Source organism: Chlamydotis macqueenii, chromosome 7 (genome assembly GCF_036417535.1).
Source record: "Chlamydotis macqueenii isolate bChlMac1 chromosome 7, bChlMac1.mat, whole genome shotgun sequence".
Lineage (NCBI taxonomy): Eukaryota > Metazoa > Chordata > Aves > Otidiformes > Otididae > Chlamydotis > Chlamydotis macqueenii.
This window is the reverse complement of record NC_141562.1, coordinates 20,814,412-20,832,542: the sequence shown is the minus strand read 5'-3', so window position 1 is coordinate 20,832,542 and position 18,131 is coordinate 20,814,412.

Genomic DNA, 18,131 nt, shown 5'->3' with positions numbered 1-18,131 from the left:
GAAATCAAATAGCAGACAATAGGGACCTACCTCAGCAGGAAAAAGCACAGGCTGCTATTTAGAAGGAACTAATTCTTCCAAGCAAGGGGGAGGAGCAGATGCAGTGACAGACTCCCTTTCCCTTCCCGAATGGCTGCTAAAAGGGACAGACGTTGCACTCCATCAAAATGTTTACATATAGCCTCCCCAAAAGCCAAACCTACTGTCGCTGAGAGCCAGAAGCGAGCAATAAATAACACCACTGACTTTCACCTTGCTGCAAAGGCTTTCATCTCAGAGGACAGGAAACCCTTTCTGACACACTTCACTCCTTGAAATAATGTCTTTGCATTAGTAGGTGGGAACTGAAATGACCTTCAAGAGATGTGTTGATGCACAAGGAGACCTAATCCAGAGACCATTTATTTTCATCCTTGCTCTGTCAAAGAATAAGACTTGAGGAACTTGTTCCTTTAATAGCCTGCTCAGTCAGCCTTTGCTTCTCCTTTTTGGAAGAGAAGGTTCTCAGAAGAGGGCTGTGATTCATTTTGTGCCTACTTTTAAGGGGCTGCGGTGGGGAAAAATAAAATTCAATTTTCATGCCTTAGTCCTTACAAGTTGTTAAAATTGGACAATTGTAGATGACGGTCTTACTAACACTCCTGTGGCTTTCATAGCCTGTCAGCACTCTTAGCAGGCTGAGAGGCTACTGATGATTTTCTGTAGGCACTGGTCCTCCACAAAACCTTCAAATAAAAGCATTCCTACACCCACTTGTTCTTCAGAGTCCCTTTGCGATAGCTCTCCTGCCTGCAGGCTTTTATAGCCTGTAGTTTGTTTATGGGCTTAGCTTTATAGCCAGCCTAATTAGCTGCTCTGATAAGGATAATGATGTAATTAGGATAATTTGGATAGCACAGTATGAGGCTTTTCAAACCTCTCTTCTGGAGAGCTTTGTCTGCCACAGTGTAGTCAGTGACACTTGCCTGATCTAACGGAAAACGAAAAGCTCATATATCTCTGAGCATGATTGGTGAGAGAGACTTAACATCCAGGTCAAAGAAAGAGCTGAAAATTAGTAACCTTGAGATATACTCTGTGAGGACAGAGCTGTAGCACTGAACCCGCACAGTCACAGCTGAAAGACACACGACATAAGAGCTTCCTCTTACCTCATGGGTTAAAAAATCAGGACTTGGTCCCTCTCCTTCTAACCTGCTGCCTTTTGATAGACACAGTGATGAACCACTAGGAAAGCAGGGAATTCTCCCTCCCGTAGTGTTTTCAAATCCAAACTGGATGCTTTCCTGGAAGATACACTCCAGCCAAATACGAGTTATAAGTCACAGAGCAGGAATGACTAAAAACTCTATCATTCCTCAGAGTGGGTGAGACTGCTAGGTCTTGAGCCTCTCTCATCTGAATGCCTGTAAATCAACATATTTCTCTTGTAACCCCTTTCTGTCATTCCCTTTTCCCTGTAGTTCCTAATCTAGCTGTTGTGAGAATGGAAGTAGGAACGGCAGTGAGATCATAATCGTGAAGATAGGACCTGAGGTGGAAAAGTTTGGAAACATTTTCCTATTCCTTATTGTAATTGCTGACCAGTTTGCAGGAGGTTAATACCCTGAATTGCTTCAAGCGGTGAAGTGTTGTCCAAAGCTCAGGGAGGAATGAAAGGCAACACATAAACTGGAAATAAACAGGGAATTTGAAAAGAGCAAAATGGGGAGAATGGACATCAAAAGCCCAGTTGAATGTTCAGCATTCTTTGGAAGGGAATATTGAGCAACTGTTGGAGCCTAGGCTGAGGAGGAAGAAGATATAGGCCCTATCAAACATGCTGAATGTTCATGGAGAGAAAAAGAAACTTGAAGGCTGATGACTAATGAAATTTCTGGGGCATGAAAAGACAGGATGATTCACCATGGCGAAGAGCAGCCAGGCTGAGGTCTGTTATCCACTGCTCTGAGCTGCCCCCAGGAACTTTTCCCTATATATCCATGTTGAAAACAGGAAAAAGCTGTCCAAGGCAAGTGGAAGGGAAGCAGCCTTCACAGCCAGAGCATTGCATGGGCACTCCCAGGGACAGGTAGGGATGCAGGTGCAGAGCACAGCCCTTTCTGCACTGCAATGTGCAGGCCACATCTGGAGACGGAGCAATGTGTAAGACATCACAGCTGAGAGGGGAGATAAGACTACGCAGCCCCTCGAGCACAGCCAGTTGGCCAGGGCTCCGTCCTAACAGCTGAGATACAGAAAAGGAACTGAGATGAAGCTGAAATGCCAGGAAGTCTCACCAGAGCCTGCTATTCTTGTAATCCTGGGTCTGCCTGGGGGCATAGAGAACAAAAAAACTTTCCTAACAAATTGGTTTACTGATTTTTTAAACTGGAGACAGGCAAGGATCCAATCTATATAGAGAAAATACTCAAGACTCATGCCAAACACAAGCTGAATTATAAGAAACTGCAGGCTGGAGCTCCTCTAATCTTCAGTATGTTAGACCTGAGAAATCCAGGCAACACTGGTGTGGTAGAAGTCTCCTGACTTCTGCAAGAGGGCTGGTCTTATCCGAGTGTCATTCCTGGAGGAGAAAAAGCTGCCTTCCCTCTCACTTCTGCAAAGCAGATGAATCCAGGATTTCCTGGTTAGGAAGGACTGGACGTTCTTCAAGACAAGCAGCAATCTTTGGGCAAGGCTAAAAGCCAAATCAGTTCTTAACTTATTCCAGTAGTCTCTTGGGTTCTTCAGAGTTACTATTCTGTATAAAAATATGCCGCCATTAACTGGACTGATTGTCCAAACATCTACTGGATGTTGCAGTGCCTGCAAGCTTTCCTGAACAAAAACCACGATCTGCTTCTGAATTGTAGTTCAGTGCTTTGCACTGTATTTATGCTCTCAGATGAATGCCTCTAGTCCACTCTTTCCATTAAATTGCTCTTGGCTTTTACATGTAATGGAGTCTTGCAGCAGACCTGGCTCTTCAGCACTGATGAGAGCTGCTCAGGATATTTTTGCTGAAGCGACTTTTCCCTCAAAAGATGTCAATTTGAGTAAATCTTTCCTGCCCTCCCCCCACCAATAATCTGTAGTGATGATGACTTTTCTCACCAATATTTTAAACCTTTTTTTTAAGACAAAAAATTTATGTTCTATATTTACTCTTCTCTGGTTTTAGTCATTATATGACATTCCTGTGTCGTTCAGCCTTCCAACTGGCGTGTCATTACCTGTTGGAGAAGTGTTGTGGCGGTTATTATGTTTTGGGATGAAAAAGAAGGATGTGTGTAGGGAGATGAAGCAAATGGGAAATGGACAAAAGCACACAGTGCATGCATCAAGTGAGATGATGCATGACATAACTGACGGCATGGGATGTGATAGTTACATTACAATACCTGCTGTAACAGCCATTATTTTTATCATTTATTATTTTATTTTTAAATAAATAAGAGCAGCTACAACTCAGCAATGATTGAAACATCCTGTCTTTTCTGGATTATGTTTCCTGCCAGTGTTAGTATATCCTAGCATTTGGAAGAAATAAATTGGATGAGCAGCTATTGTTTAAAATATTTTAACATGATTCCCATTGAAGACTAGGATGACTATGTCTCAAGAAATTTTGTAAAGCTAATAAAAGTAACATAAAAAATATACGAGAACATTTTTTTTCCCCCCAAAATGGATATTTTTTTTCTGAATGCATATATCACAGAAAAAAATATTCAGTACTTTTTTCATTCTGGCTTAGAATGAAAGTTCTTTTCAAAATACATGTTTCCAATACTCATAATGGATTTAAATATTACTGTTATCTCTATAAATGTCCACTCTGTTTCTGAGTTCTCTCGCTCAGTAACATTGTTTGGCAACAAATTTCACCATGCAAAAACAACATTAAAGTGAAAACCATGTCCTTTTACTGGCATTGAATTTGTTTCACTGAATTGCTGTGTTTGGTTTTTGTTTGTTTTCATTGGGCTTTTTTTTTTACACTATGAGACAAGGGGAGCCAAACCTCCCCATCTCCCCTCCCTGACACTTTCATTGCTCATACAGTTTGTGATGGTTTAGCCCAAATCACCACACAGTTTCTCGCTCACTCTCCCCCTCCCCAGGGGGATGGGGGAGAGAATTGGGAAGGAAGGAGAACTCGTGGGTTGAGATGAAGACAATTTACTAAAATAAAAGGGAAAACTACAATAATAACAGAATATAAGGATATCAAAAATATACAAAGTGAACAATATGTGTTTTCTCACCACCCGATGTCCCAATGACCGATACAGCCCGTCCCGAGCAGCGATCACGGAAAACAAAACCGAGCAGCAAGCAAAGGAGCAAAAGGGAGCCAGCAAGGTAGGGGGAACGATGCCAGCAAAAACAAGCAGGAAGGATGGATGCCAGGAAGGCAGATACCCACCCTCGCCTGCCCCCACTTATATACTGAGCATGACGTTTATGGCATGGAATACTCTCTTTGGCCAGTTTGGATCAATTATGCTGTCTGTCTTTCTCCCAGCTTCCTGCATCTGCAAATTAGCGAGACTTGGAAAGCAGGACGGTGTCCTTGATCTCATTCACAACAACTGGTATCATCGGGGTGTTTATGAACATTCTTCACACACAAAATCCAAAACATACCAGCTACTGAGAGGAAAAATTAACTCCATCCCTGCCAAAACCAGGACACAGTTTTATCATACTTCTCTCCTTCTTGAAAAAAATGATGTTTAACAATCTTTTCTCAGAGCTTTCTCTTCTAGTTCCTTCATTATTTACATTACCATCCTCCAAGCTCTGTGCGTGGAGGATGCTTTTTGAGACAAGTAATCAGGAATACATGCTAGAACAGGCTGGAAATTTGCTATCTTTTCATCAGAATTATGAAAATTATTTATTCTGGAACAACTTTTGTTGAAAGACACATCCATTTTTTAATTTGGAACAACTGAAAAAATCAATAGAGCTACATTTCATAATTTAAAAGAAGTTCAAAAAGATACTTATTTCATGAAGTAAATACATTATATTTATGTTTGCAATCAAAATTAAACATTTCCAGATGACTAAAAAATAGGTTTTGGGAATCTAAGAGATGACTTTTCTAGACAATCCTTTCAGGACAGAAGTTACACACTCAAATTGCTTGCCCAGTTCAGGATGGGGAAAACACTCAGTATGCAGGTAATTTACCCCCATCTGCCCACATTACAGCATCCAGGTAAGGCAGTACCTTTGATTTTATATAGTAGCATTACAATAGTTTTTGTTATTTCCTATTCCATCCCACCTGCAGCTTCATGTATTTTTTGCCTTTTGATTTTAGCTATATATTCCTACCTTTCCATCCATTTTAAGTATTTCTGAAGACATTGCCAGCTCAGTAAGGAGAATGTGTACACTCCAGCACTTGACAATGATTCCTCTCCTGAAGAACGCTTGGGGCACTTTGACTTCGTACACCTCTGTGTATGTAAGTCTCAGGGAAATGTTGCTCTCGGATTCCACGAGTGCTTGTTACTGGTCTTTGCTCTTTAGGGTGAGTCACTGGCCGTGAGTTTTCCGTTACAGGTGTCAAAGACATATGTGTGCAGTGTTGGTCCCTCAGTCTTAGAGAGGTTGCAACACTTGCCCTCCTGTGTGCCAGAGCGGGGCAGTCCAAATGCCTCCCCAAGGGACCATGGTGCAAGCAGAGTGCGGAAAAGGGCTCCAAGCAGATCTCAGTCTCTGGTGTCTGGACTGGAGCTGATGCTTCTCTCCAGCCTGTGAGGACTGGCCATTGACTCAGCCAGAGGAAAGCTGCTCTGTGCTGGGGGCAGCAGTGAGTGGGTGCTGCCTGGACAGCAAGAACAATGCTCTTCTAAACCCATGCAAAAAAAAAAAAAAGTTGTTTTGCCAGTTTTTGGCTATTAAATTGATACTTTCATGTCACATATCCCACCAAGTCCAGCAAACATGTTGGTATTATGACAGTCAACCTTGCAGCAATTAAATGCTATTCACTTATTAGGAAATAATGAGAGATCTTGGTGTGGCAGACATTTCAGACAAAGCAACTGATGTATGGGCAAATGCACCATGAATTACAGGACAAAAACAAGTCCCTAAAGCTGTGAAGCATCCAACATTCAAAGCTGCTACTAGTCTTTGAAGGAGGTAATTTTGTCCAGAGCACAACAGCTTTTGACCCAAATGGGCTATTTTAGGAGGTCAGACAGCCCTTGCCAAGCTGTTCTCCTTGAGCTGTCAGACCAGGGGGGTTCTCCAGGTGTTATTAATGCTGAAAGCTTTTTGCTTGGACTAGCATGGAGAGATAGGGATGTCTCCTTGGAAGTTAAAAGGCTGCTTTGCACATAATAAAAGATGCTTTAATACCGTCCCATGGAGATTCATCTTGTTTCTAATCTATCAAAACTAATTTGTGCCTCAGGGGCCTTTGGACCATTGCCAAAGTTGCCTTGCCCATCTCTCATTAAAAAAAAAAAAAAGGAAAGTTTGGAAGCATCATCATTTCATGAATGAAGCAGATTGATGTAAACAACTCTGTAAGTTTAATGGGGTCCATACTTACAAGCATTAGTCCCACTCTGACCCTATACTCTAGACTTTTGTTGACCTGGGGGTTAGGCTCGTCTGAAGATAACATGAGTTTCTACACCAGTCCCCAGATTTATTCAAGCTTGTGTTGACTTTCAGCCTGTCTGCCTAAAATATACATGGGGAAGGACAGATTGCTTTCTGCACCAAGTGCTCTCTAACGGAAGTGTCTGCTGAGTTTTTGGTTGTGGGCCAAGTTTCCTGCTGTCTAGCATTAGGGCTTTGGCAAGGCAGTCTGCGCCCTGTCACAAAGAGAACCTATAAAAATGTTTTTTCCCTGTCATCACACATAATTAAGGACAACATTTTAATCAGGCTGCTCCCACTTAATTGCAGTGCTTTGCGTTAGCTACCCTGGACCCGCTGTTTTAAGTAGATCCAGTGCATTTGTCAGACTGGGTCCGGCAGGGAAGATGAAACCTCATCAGAGATATGGAGAAGTCCATTATTTTATAAGGAAGGAATGTGTTCATGTCATGGTGTGTAACAAAATAACCATAGTTAAATGCAGGAGGGATTGATTGCTGTGGTACTAGAAGCAGTCAGCTTTAAACTCTGGCAGCTTGCTGTGGTTTAAGAGACCACATGGAGAGCTGATGCTTTCAGAATCAAATCTTGGGGCTGGACAGGCAATTTTGACTGATTGATGGCTTTATTTTTATTTAAATAATAAACAGAACAATTAAAAGAATTTGTAGGTACCTTGGACATGAAAAATAGCCCTTAAAGCTCAAGACCTGTTTTTATTTAAAAAATAAACCAAAGAAGAACTCAACCAGGAAGCCATGAATGGTAACCTTTTGATCATTCGCAGCTGAACTTCTCCAAAAACTTTTTCCCAAAGATTTTTTTTGCAGCATGTCTTGGAAGTAATCATTTTTAGATCTTGTCAGCTCAAGACATAGGAGGAGAAAACATTTTCCAGCATCACGGAGGCCTTAAAGCCTGTTTGGATGAAAGCCAGGAGGATGCCTCAGGAGTGCTCAAGCTAAGGCAACTCATGAAAGGAGACAATCCTTCCATTGCTGGGCCATGGTGATCTCCACAGCTTCCTCTTTGTGCTGTAGAGAAACCAGCAGGCAGATCTGGTATCCTGTGCTCGCTGTGCAACAATTCACTCAGTCCATGATGCATTTTGCTCCATCTTCACCTTGTAAAGCACAGCCCAGAATAGGACTGTTATGGGAAAAACAGGAATAGGTAGGGCAGCTGTAAGAAGTGCATTGGCCTCCTAGTGCTACTCACCATGTCCAGTGTTTTGGAAGCTCTCAGAAATGAGCCGTAGAGGCATATGGACGTAGGTTGGCCTTGCACATGTGCGTGGTCTGTATGGGACACTGAGCTTCTACAAGGCGTCATTGCAATCCTTCTGAATCAGTTGCTATGCTCTGTAGCCTGCCTTATGCAAAGCCAATCATTCAAAGATTATACTTTGAAGGATGCAGCTCTCTGTCAGAGATGTTGGTGCTAACAAGTGTTGAATGAGAGCTGAGACATTTGTCAAACCCTTAAAGAACACAAATCCGTTGTTTATGATCTGTTTTAGCTAACTCAGGCTTCCCATCAAGAAGGGGAACTGTTGGCATTCTGAAAAAACCAGAGATTTATGGGGGCTTGAAGCTGGAGAGAAACAGTGGTGGTGTGTTGCAAAGCAGCCAGGAGGGAGAGCATGCATGCATGTGTGTTATGGACTGTTTCTTCCTTCATGAAAGGAAGAAGGAACATATCCCATCACCCTTCCTTGCACCGTGGGATCACCCAGTCCAACACTGTGGGTGATGCTGTCTGTCACACAGCCCTGTGCAGGGGCAGGACCATACAGCAGAGCCTACAATCCTCTTGTCCTCACACCCACCCTTCCATTTAGCTGCAAAATCTGGGCCAAACCCAACACACAGGTAAGTCAATTTTAAAAATGAACATCAGTAAACAGGTAACAGCTGTTGTCTTTGAACGCTCACCAGCGCCTCTCTTCTCATGGGATGTGCTGTGCTGCAGCACACATACAGGTCTCCATGACATGCAAAGGGCTGGCCCTACCTGTGATCTTCCCCGTAATACCTTTTCAGGCCTCAACAGTTTTTCAAAGGTCAGAGAGCTGGCAGGGAAGAGTTCCTAAGCTGACCTGTATGCTGCCTGGCTTGGCTGACAGTCACCAGTGCAATTCCAGGCCATGGACCTGTTTCACATGAGCTTGCTCAGAAGAGGTAGATCATATATGATGTGGTGGAACTCACAAGAGTTTTGGAAATGCACTGCTCTGGGGTTCCTCATTCTCCCCTTTGTGGTCAGTTCAAGTTATTAAAAGGCAGGTCTGCCAGCGGTGTGGGTTTCTTGTCAATGATTTTGGCCATCACCCACTGGAAATATCTTTCCAAATTCCTACCCCAACCACAGATATTCACAGGAGAGGAATAAATATCTGGATTGGCCAGAAATAGGAGATTGGGAAGTCAACAGTGGAAATCCCCTTTTGGCAGCTGCCCTGTCTGTGGATAAATGCTGAAGGAGAACTGTGCAAAGGGAACATCACTGTTGCCAGCTCTGGCCTCCACTGGACACTCTGTACTGGACCATATTTCAAGGACATCCGTAAACACCACCCTCTTTCTAGCATGTCAGGCGCTTAAGAGGACTAGACAGGATTTGCATGTACACAACATGGGAAGGATCAACTGAGGAGATGGTCCTCTTCTCATTCCAGGATTGCAGTCAGGCTTCCCGGAAGGTTACCAGACTTACGGCCCAAGCATTCACAATCCCATGTTCTCCTAATCTTTTACAGCACTAAGTCACTGGTGCACACATTTATCTTTGCAATGAAACACAAAGGAAACACTTGCAAGAGCTGTTATGGTACCTAACAAGCAGTGAAAATAACTCCCACAGTATTTCCTCAGTGGAATGACTGGACAGGTAGGCCAGTAACTTCATATGCCATGCCAACTGTATCCTGAAAATTACTTGACTTGGCTAAAAGTTTTGGATCTCAGAGGAAGTAATCTGTAGAAAATACAGATGAGAATCTGAAATCCCAGGCACCAAAGTCACAACTACCAAGGGTGTTTGATTGCCTGTTGTGGATCATCAGACATTTCTCATTGCCATGGAGTTCTTGAACTCAGCTCACAATAAGGTGTTCTAACAGTAAACATCTGACTTCAGTGAGAGTACAGCAATGACAAAAGCAAAGAGCTTTGGATGTTAACTACTTGTTTATCTCCATTAGTCACCAGGACATGGGACGGGACTTTCGAGGTCTGGATTCTCTTTCTGCCTCTACCATTATGTGCTCTATAATCTGTGGCAAGTCACTATATTTATCCATTTCTCAGTTTCAATTTGTCTTCCCTAAGACGGTAAGCTTTTCCAGGCAGGGACTTGATCTCATTCAGGGCCTTTAGGTGCTACTGAAATACAAAAATACAGCAATATTGAAACTCCCTAGAAACGTTCTTCTTTCTTCGTTTGCAGGCAGTCACACCTCATCAGAGCAGCGTGGATAAGGTTTGGATAACGTGACACATCTTACATACTTCCTTTTGAGTAGAGTGTTTAAGAGCCCCAGTATATGTATTTAATGAGATGCTAATATACTGTACACATACTTTATGACTCTTGACAAAGGTGCCTGCACTGACAGCCACAGGAGAAATAGTAGGTGCAAATCACAGCAGGCAGGACTGAAACCTGAGTGTCTACTTTGCCAGTAGAAGTCTCTGTGAAGCTCAGAAGGTGCCTTCTGCATTTCCTAACATCTTTTTGAATGAGGAAAGCTGCTTCACGGCTGCCTTACCTCACGCCCCTGGAAGGAGATGACCATAGACACAAGTGGTAAACCCAGCCACGCTCTGGTGAGGGCACCCTTCTTGTGCACATTCCTTACACTGTGGCAGGCAAAAATTACATCCCTGAACAGAAGCACATAGCTGACACCACTGCACTGTGCTTGGTTTGTATAAAATATGTACACTACAAGGCACAGCTTATCTACTAACACTGCCACCATGGTCTCCTGCTGTGTGTCGTTTGCCCTATACTGTCAATGGTTCCTGGGAATTCCTCTTTTGTTTGATAAAAACCTGGATTTTAAGGCAAGAGGATCGGTTTCATACCTGCTGGCCCCAAGAATGCCTTAACGGTTGTAATGGAGAGGAAAATCACAACAGAAATATGCTGCTGAGCCACAGAATGCTAAGAGAATTAGCATGGGTCAGTGTGTTCAATGTTGCCACCTAACTCTTCAAGACGTCAGCTGATTTCTTGGCTCTGAAAAGCTCTAAGGTTATTCAATATATAACTATCTCTTCAGATTTGTTTTTCTAATGGCAAGTCAAAATATGGTTTCAATTTCATCAGAAAAAGTCCTATTTATACAAATAGGAGTGGAGTGCAGTGGAGTTTTATGGTCTTTTCCCAGCTGGACCAGACCATTGCATTGCATTCTGCCAAGGTTTCTGCCATGAGTGCTGCAGCTAATGTTGATGGGCAGGGAATGCACCTTACATTCAGCACATTGCTCTGCCTTTTTCTTCTTCATTACCGCTGAGGGAAATAATTGGGGAAAAGCCAGGAAAACTCCTTAAGGCATGTTTCCAAGTCTGGACCTGGGAGGTGTCCAGGTAGCTTTCAGTAATGTGACAAGGAGCCAGTTTCCCACAAACCATTTCAAGAACACATCCTCCATCTTCACAGTCCAGTTTAATCACAAACATCGAGGATCCATGCGCACACACACCCACATGGAGAACAAAATAGAAGAACACATGGCAAAGCAATCAGATATAAAATATGGGAGTTCTTGAATTTCATTTTGCTTCAGCATTTTGGACTCTTCCCTTTAGAGAATTCATTTGGCTAAATGCATACATTTGTCATTTTTCTTACTATCATGGACAGAGTCTGTGATCAACACATTGGTGTCTGCCTCTTGTTATTTTATTTCTTTTTTCCATTTTTTTTTTCTTTTTCTGTTTTTCATTTTTTTTTCTTTTTCCACTAGTCATGAGAATGGGTTTTTATTTATCCACTACCCATTTGCATCACAGCTCATCAATTTCTCCTGTCACTTCTCCAGTTGCCTTATCAGCAAACAGAAACAAATTAGAGGAGTTAAGAGAGCCACTGAATGGGCAAATGCTATTTTCACTTGAGGACTTGTGTACAAGACAGTAACAGCAATGTTTCTCTAAATAAGAAACCTTTTCCTTCCACCAAAGCGGTCCTCATATCCGTAGCAGTACTCTAGGTAAGCAGCTGCTTACTGCAAACACTCAGTCCCAAGTAAATCAAAGAACATATTTCAAATTGAGATTGACAAATGCATTATAAGACATTTATTTTGTTAGAAAGTAGGCTCCAAAAATAAACGAAAATCCCTGTCATAGTCTAGTCATGAAGAGTAACTTGCCCATCTCTCCTTCTCAGTGGAATATCAACATGAAGCTGCTCAGTAGAGTGTAAAACTGTGCTTTGAAATTCAGCAGGTTAGTTCCTTGGCATGCACGCCCAAGCACATGGTGCTTTAAATGCTATCAGGATCTCACTTGTGAAAATAGGAATATAAACTTCTCAGTTGACCAGCCAAATAGAAACAACATGTTTCCAAATCACATTGAAGTGCTTATGACTATTTTTAGTTTTCCCACTAAAAAATGTAAAAAAAATGTTCTTGTAGAACAATGTATTTTCTTTCATTTTGTTCTCCTGAATTTTTATTTTCTAATAATTGAGGGTATTTTTAGCACTTGAAGATTTTGATATTTGAAAACCTCTTCAAGATACAGTTTTTCTAAAACTTTTTTCCAGTTTGTTAAATGAATATGGGGAATCAATTCAGTGAAGCCATCAAAGATGAATTTAACCACGACTTAAGTATGACTCAAGCATGACTCTCCTTGCAAATCCAACCCATTGCTGTGTCTAAATAAACACAAAGCTCAGTAACACAGCTTCGGTATTCATGTTTCTCAGGGCCATAGCTTCCACTGAAATATATTACTCCCTATATAAATGACAACAGTTAGAATTTTTTAACCTCAGTTAAAATGCAAAAACAAACCAAGAATCCCTTTTCCAGCCCTTACTCTGTTAGATTTATGATCAAAAATACGATGTGTCTCTCAACAGGGGGAGGTCACAGAATAGTCTGAGCTAATATCGAAGCTTGTGAAAAAAATGCATTGTTGTTTGGTTAACCAGTGTCATACAATTAGGCAATGCTCAAAAATCAATTAGTCATACACTATAGCCAAAATGGCATGTTTTTCTAACTGTGGTATATTTTATTGACTCTTGAAGCCCTGATACTAGTTCTAACCAAGATGTTTTAAAGTCCTATATGACTTTAAAATGATGCTTTCTTAGAAGAAAAAAAAAAAAAGTTTTTCAAATCTGGAAATGATAAAGTTCCTAAAACATCCAGAACAGCTTTAGAACAATTACTTTGGTCTGCCCTGGTCTATATTTTCCAAAGCTTTTAGGTCAGTTTGTCTTACTTCTTTTTCTTTTCTTTTCTTTTTTTTTTTTTAATTTAACTAAGATGCAGCTGTGAAAACTGGATTCTTCTTTTGAACTCCTGTATTTACGTTTGCTTCTGGCAGCCCCAAGGAAATGTGATTGTTTTAAAGCTTGCTGCAGAGTTTAAAAGGTTTTAATATGGGAGGCCAAAAGTAACATGTTACACAGTTCAGTGGATTTAGAGGTCCATACTGCCTTAATCTCTGTCTGTGGTGATCAGGTGAAGCTGGGGTGTAAGTGCAGCATACGTATGATGATGATTTCTAGTGATTAAGGTAGCTAATAAGAAGATTAATGAGTGAAATGGCTCTGAGCATGACCAGACTTTACCCAAGGTCAGGACCATTTGTGCACAAGGCAATGATTCTGATTTGTCTCGAAAGAGAACATGCAAGATTTTCGTAGAATTTATATAATAAACCTACACTTTAAGATAGATGGAAACCAAGACTGTTTTGGCCAAGATGTACCAACTAGTACACTGGTCAGCATAATGCACAAAAGAGGTCTCCTGACACAGGTAATCCCTACTGCAGAGTTGCTATTGCCACAAGGCACACTGGTCACACTTGTGGCATGAAAGTCAGCAGCCAGCGACCTCAGGTAAGCATGTGCCTGGGCAGAAGCAGTGAGTGCCAGCTGACTTCCTCTGGGGACTGGAGCACTCTCGTGGTTTTCTGTGTATCATGAGTAGAAGTGGACATTTAATTTCAGCAAAAAGTCAAACCTTAAATCCTAGAGCACAAAATAGTCTCAATCCTAATCTCAATCCTAATCAAAGAAAAGTTTAAATTGAGATTTAGTCTGCTACATAATGCAAACTTGCATAAATTAATTTAAACACTATGACCATATGGAAATGAACAGACTTTGCTGATGAACGAAAGGCCTCAGGTTTGCTCCAGATAAATATTTAGGCACAGCTCTTAATTGTACATGTGTAAGTAGTCCTGCTAAAATCAGTGGGACTACTCATCTAGCAGGAATGTCTCTTTGGTACCCTGCTGGATCAAGATAGCCAGTGATATATGGCTGGTTATAGGTTATATGTTCCAGCCAACACAGATGGTGTTATGGGCAAACTCCTATTGTATTTTTATCACTGAAGCTTTGATCCTATTTCAACTGGTAATCAGCATCACTTGGGTCCATATGTGCAGGTCCAGAGTCTGCTCTGCGATGAGGTGGTGGGAAACGCTGCTGCAGAATCTGTAGCTGCTGCCTCCAGAGGGAGAACCCCTGGGATGAATTTTCAAAAAGTACTAGGCTGGTAATACAAGTGAAGAATAGTAGGAAAATGTCATACAGATCAACATCTCTTCTGTAGCGTTCAATTAATGAAATGACTGTCTGTGTCCAGATCAGCTTCCTCTCCTGGTTTGCTTTATTTCTAGTAGGAAGAGATTACATGCCAGACTCTCTCATCTTTTTTTTTTTAATTCTTTAACTTGAAGGTACAAGCAAAATCTGATGGCCAAGACATGAAGAGTCATTGTGTTGCATCCTACAGCAAGGGACTATTGTAAATACTCTTGCTTTTGTGATCCCAGTTACAGGTGGTCCCAAAAGCATGGCAATATGTGGTGAAGAGCTCTGTCCTAATTCATTCCAACATTATCTCCTCAGATTCAACTCCATGAGCTAGTGAGAAAGTGATATTAAACACACATTAAGGTGACTGGCATTCAAATACAATTTTTTCTGTATGTTGATGTAAATCAACTAGATCCAGTGAGGGGTCCCCAACATTTTCCCCAGTGTAACTTCATTAGCTGTGTGAATTGTATACAGAAGAGTTAATCTGGGTGAAATACCCATACAATAGTTTTCATATTTTTAGGGTTCAAAGTGCTTCTCTCTACATTTTGGTGCTGGGAGCGGAAAAAGTGCCTGATTGTGTTGGGATCCATTTTAAGTCTCCTCGGTACAGTATGTGCCTGGCTCAGCTGGCCTGAGTGTCACCGAAGAGGAATGTGTGTGGGCCATGGACTGCTTTCATCAGCAATATTTGCTGATCACTGCGGTGCTTACAGTGGCAGGAGATCACAGCGCTGCTGCTTTTGGGGATATGTCAAGGAGTGTTTGGGAGGTAACTGTCCAGAACGGCACACTCTGGTATGTGAAAGGGCAGGGGAAGAAGCTAAGATACTAACATCTTCCATTAGTAAAAGAAAAATCAGATTTTCATAAGAAAAGTAGTTGTTTTCCCAGGGAGGGAAATATAAGAAGCCATGGTCCTCTTTATCCTCATATGTTCTCTATGCCAAAGAGTATCACCCTGGCACAGTGAGGTCTCGCTCTGTCAGGATTCAGACTGCATCATTTCAGAGGTTAAAATAGAATTTCTTTCTCCAGTGATAATGAAGGCCTCAGTAAAATCTCTGTAAGAGATCTTTCAAGAGAAGTCTTTCTCTCTTTAAGAGATTTTTCAAGAGAAAATGGAAGGAGCAATATCCTGCATTAAGTATGATAGAACTGAGTCCACAGTCAGCCTTAGTACTTGAGGACTTGAGAATATGAATCAGAAATATCAATTTTGTTTTCAAAATGTTTGTTCTTAAAAGACTTTTTTTTAAAGAAAAAAATCTCCTAAATCTAAAAGGAAATAGGACACTTGAAAAGATGAGACGACACCCCCACGGTATAGCTTCACTGAGTACCTCGCTCGCCCCAGGAGGAGAGCTGCGTGCAGGGAGCAGCAATGAGGTGTACCGCAGCCCGCGCCTGGTTCCAACAGCCTCCTCAAAGTATGCTTTTTCCTGACAAATGGTGGCTGTGCAGAGGTCATGGGTATCCCAATCCTCCTCCAAGAGCAGAGTGACTAAACCTTTGCCTTCTGGGCAGTATGCAAGAAGTCTGTTTGATCTCATCTCTTGTTTGTACATGATTTCCACTCATCCCCTTCCAGAGGAACTCATTGTGCTCTCAAAGAGAGCCCTCCCTCCTGGGACACAGCATAGACCCTTGGTGGGTGTTCTTCTGCACACATGTTTCTAGATAGCAAGTTTGCCAAAGAGAAGTGAATACTCTCTCCCCACTACTCTTATGTGTTATTTTGGGGATTTTGACAGCTGCACAGCAAGTTCCTGTCATTGGCAAGAAGGACGGACAGATCAACAGAGCACAGAAGTCCCCATCTTGAATGTATCACTACTGTTCCCTTTAAAATATGCAAACCAGTCACCTTATACTAGACATGAGCCAGAGCTGGATGTTTAAGATTCAGATTTTGGCTGTCTTCTGGAGTCTGAACATTTATTTCAGGCTTGTTTGATAGCAAGGTTTGACCTGTTGTCAGGACACCCAAGGAGTATGCATCTCAGCCCTGGCCAAACTTTGCTGTCTTTCTCTGTGTCAGTAGCTGGGAAGTGACTTGTGGGTCTCTTCCAAATTGCTCATGGCTTTTCAGCACTTCCCTACTGGTTATTGATATTCTCTTCCCTTCCGACATTGAAGGATCTCTTGAGTCCTCAACAGGAGGTTCAGAAGACCCTGGGACATTATGTATTGCTGATTTCTTCTTATTTTTCCTAATTTCTCCTTATGTCCTTATTAGCCTTTAATGATTTACCCACCACTTACCTTCAGGTTTGGGAGATGTATTTTTGCCAGCTGATCTGGGAGATAACAGAGAAATTAAACTTTCTGGATGTTCTGCCTTAACTGTGAGTTACTTAATTCCTTCTACTGACTAATTGGACATCCTGAGAGAGCTCCAAATGATTTCCTTTCCTCCTGCAGTGTCTCCCTTTCAGATACTCAAAGATGCCTGTCTTACCACTTTGCAGATCATCCTTTCTCCCTTGTATTTTAGCCAAAGTAGGACACAATTATTTTGATATAACCCAACATAAATTTGTTTCTCTAGCCGCTCCATCATTTTGCTGTGCTTCTCTGAATTCCTTCCAATTTATTCTCACTACTGTTACTGAGCTGTCCAGAACTGAATGCAAAATTAATATTACACACACTGTATGTAGTGCCTACCAGGCAAAGATTAGGAGCTTTATGAAGATTGATTATTTAAACCTCGCAATACCACCAGTGATCATGGAGTCAGTGACTGTTATTAGCCCACATTTGAAAAATTCCATTCATCTACTTATCAAGGTCAATTCATGTTTCTGATGGTTGAGTGAAATGTTAGCTTTCCTTATCCTCACTACAGTGAAGGGTAAGCCAGTACACTTTGGCATTCAGCCATAAAAAGCCTCATATCGTAATAGCACTATGGTATTTGCAGGCTCCTAATGGAGCTGCCAGCCCCAGGTTCAGTGTGTGCACTGCCTGTCCAATGCACAGGAGGGCTCGGTGCTTCAGGAGTCAACTGTAAACCAGCATGCTAGGAGTGGCTAAGTGAGCAGACAAGAAATGCTGATGGGAAAGATGAGTCTCAAATCCCCGTTCCTCTCTGGTTCCGGAATCTATGTCCACCCTTTACTCCCCAAAATGGAACAGGGACATGGACATGGGGGAACAGGGCATTTCACACAATGTCTCTGAGGTCAATAATCATTTTTTTTTTGTTTGCATTAAGCAGCTTAAAACAGCTCCTCTGCCTTTCTGGGTCAGTGCTCAGGTCTAAAGAGCCGTAGTACTTCAGTCTCCAGGTCTTCTGTTTATATTGACTAAAGTACTTTTGAGGAATGGGTACAACTAAAACATTTCAAAACTGGTCGTTAGAACAAATAGCTTTGTCTAAGGCTTATTGTCGTAAGATCAGTATTTTATGATGGGACATGCTATGTTATACAGATGAGCAGTTTTTTATAGTTACTACAAACAGGTAGAGAGGAGAACTAGGCTTCAGGTTTTGCTTATTCAAAACCCTGAAACATGCCAGAAGCAAAGAACCTAGACCTGCATGGTGTGTGTTGTTGCAATGATTTCAAGAAAGCGCACTTATGTTGTCTCCTTTCCCCAGATGCTTCGTGCTACCCTTCTGACGGATGTGTCTCATGGTCAAACCATGGGCAGGGGATCCCATGATGGAGTACCCAGCCCTTTGTGCAGTAATGCAGTGA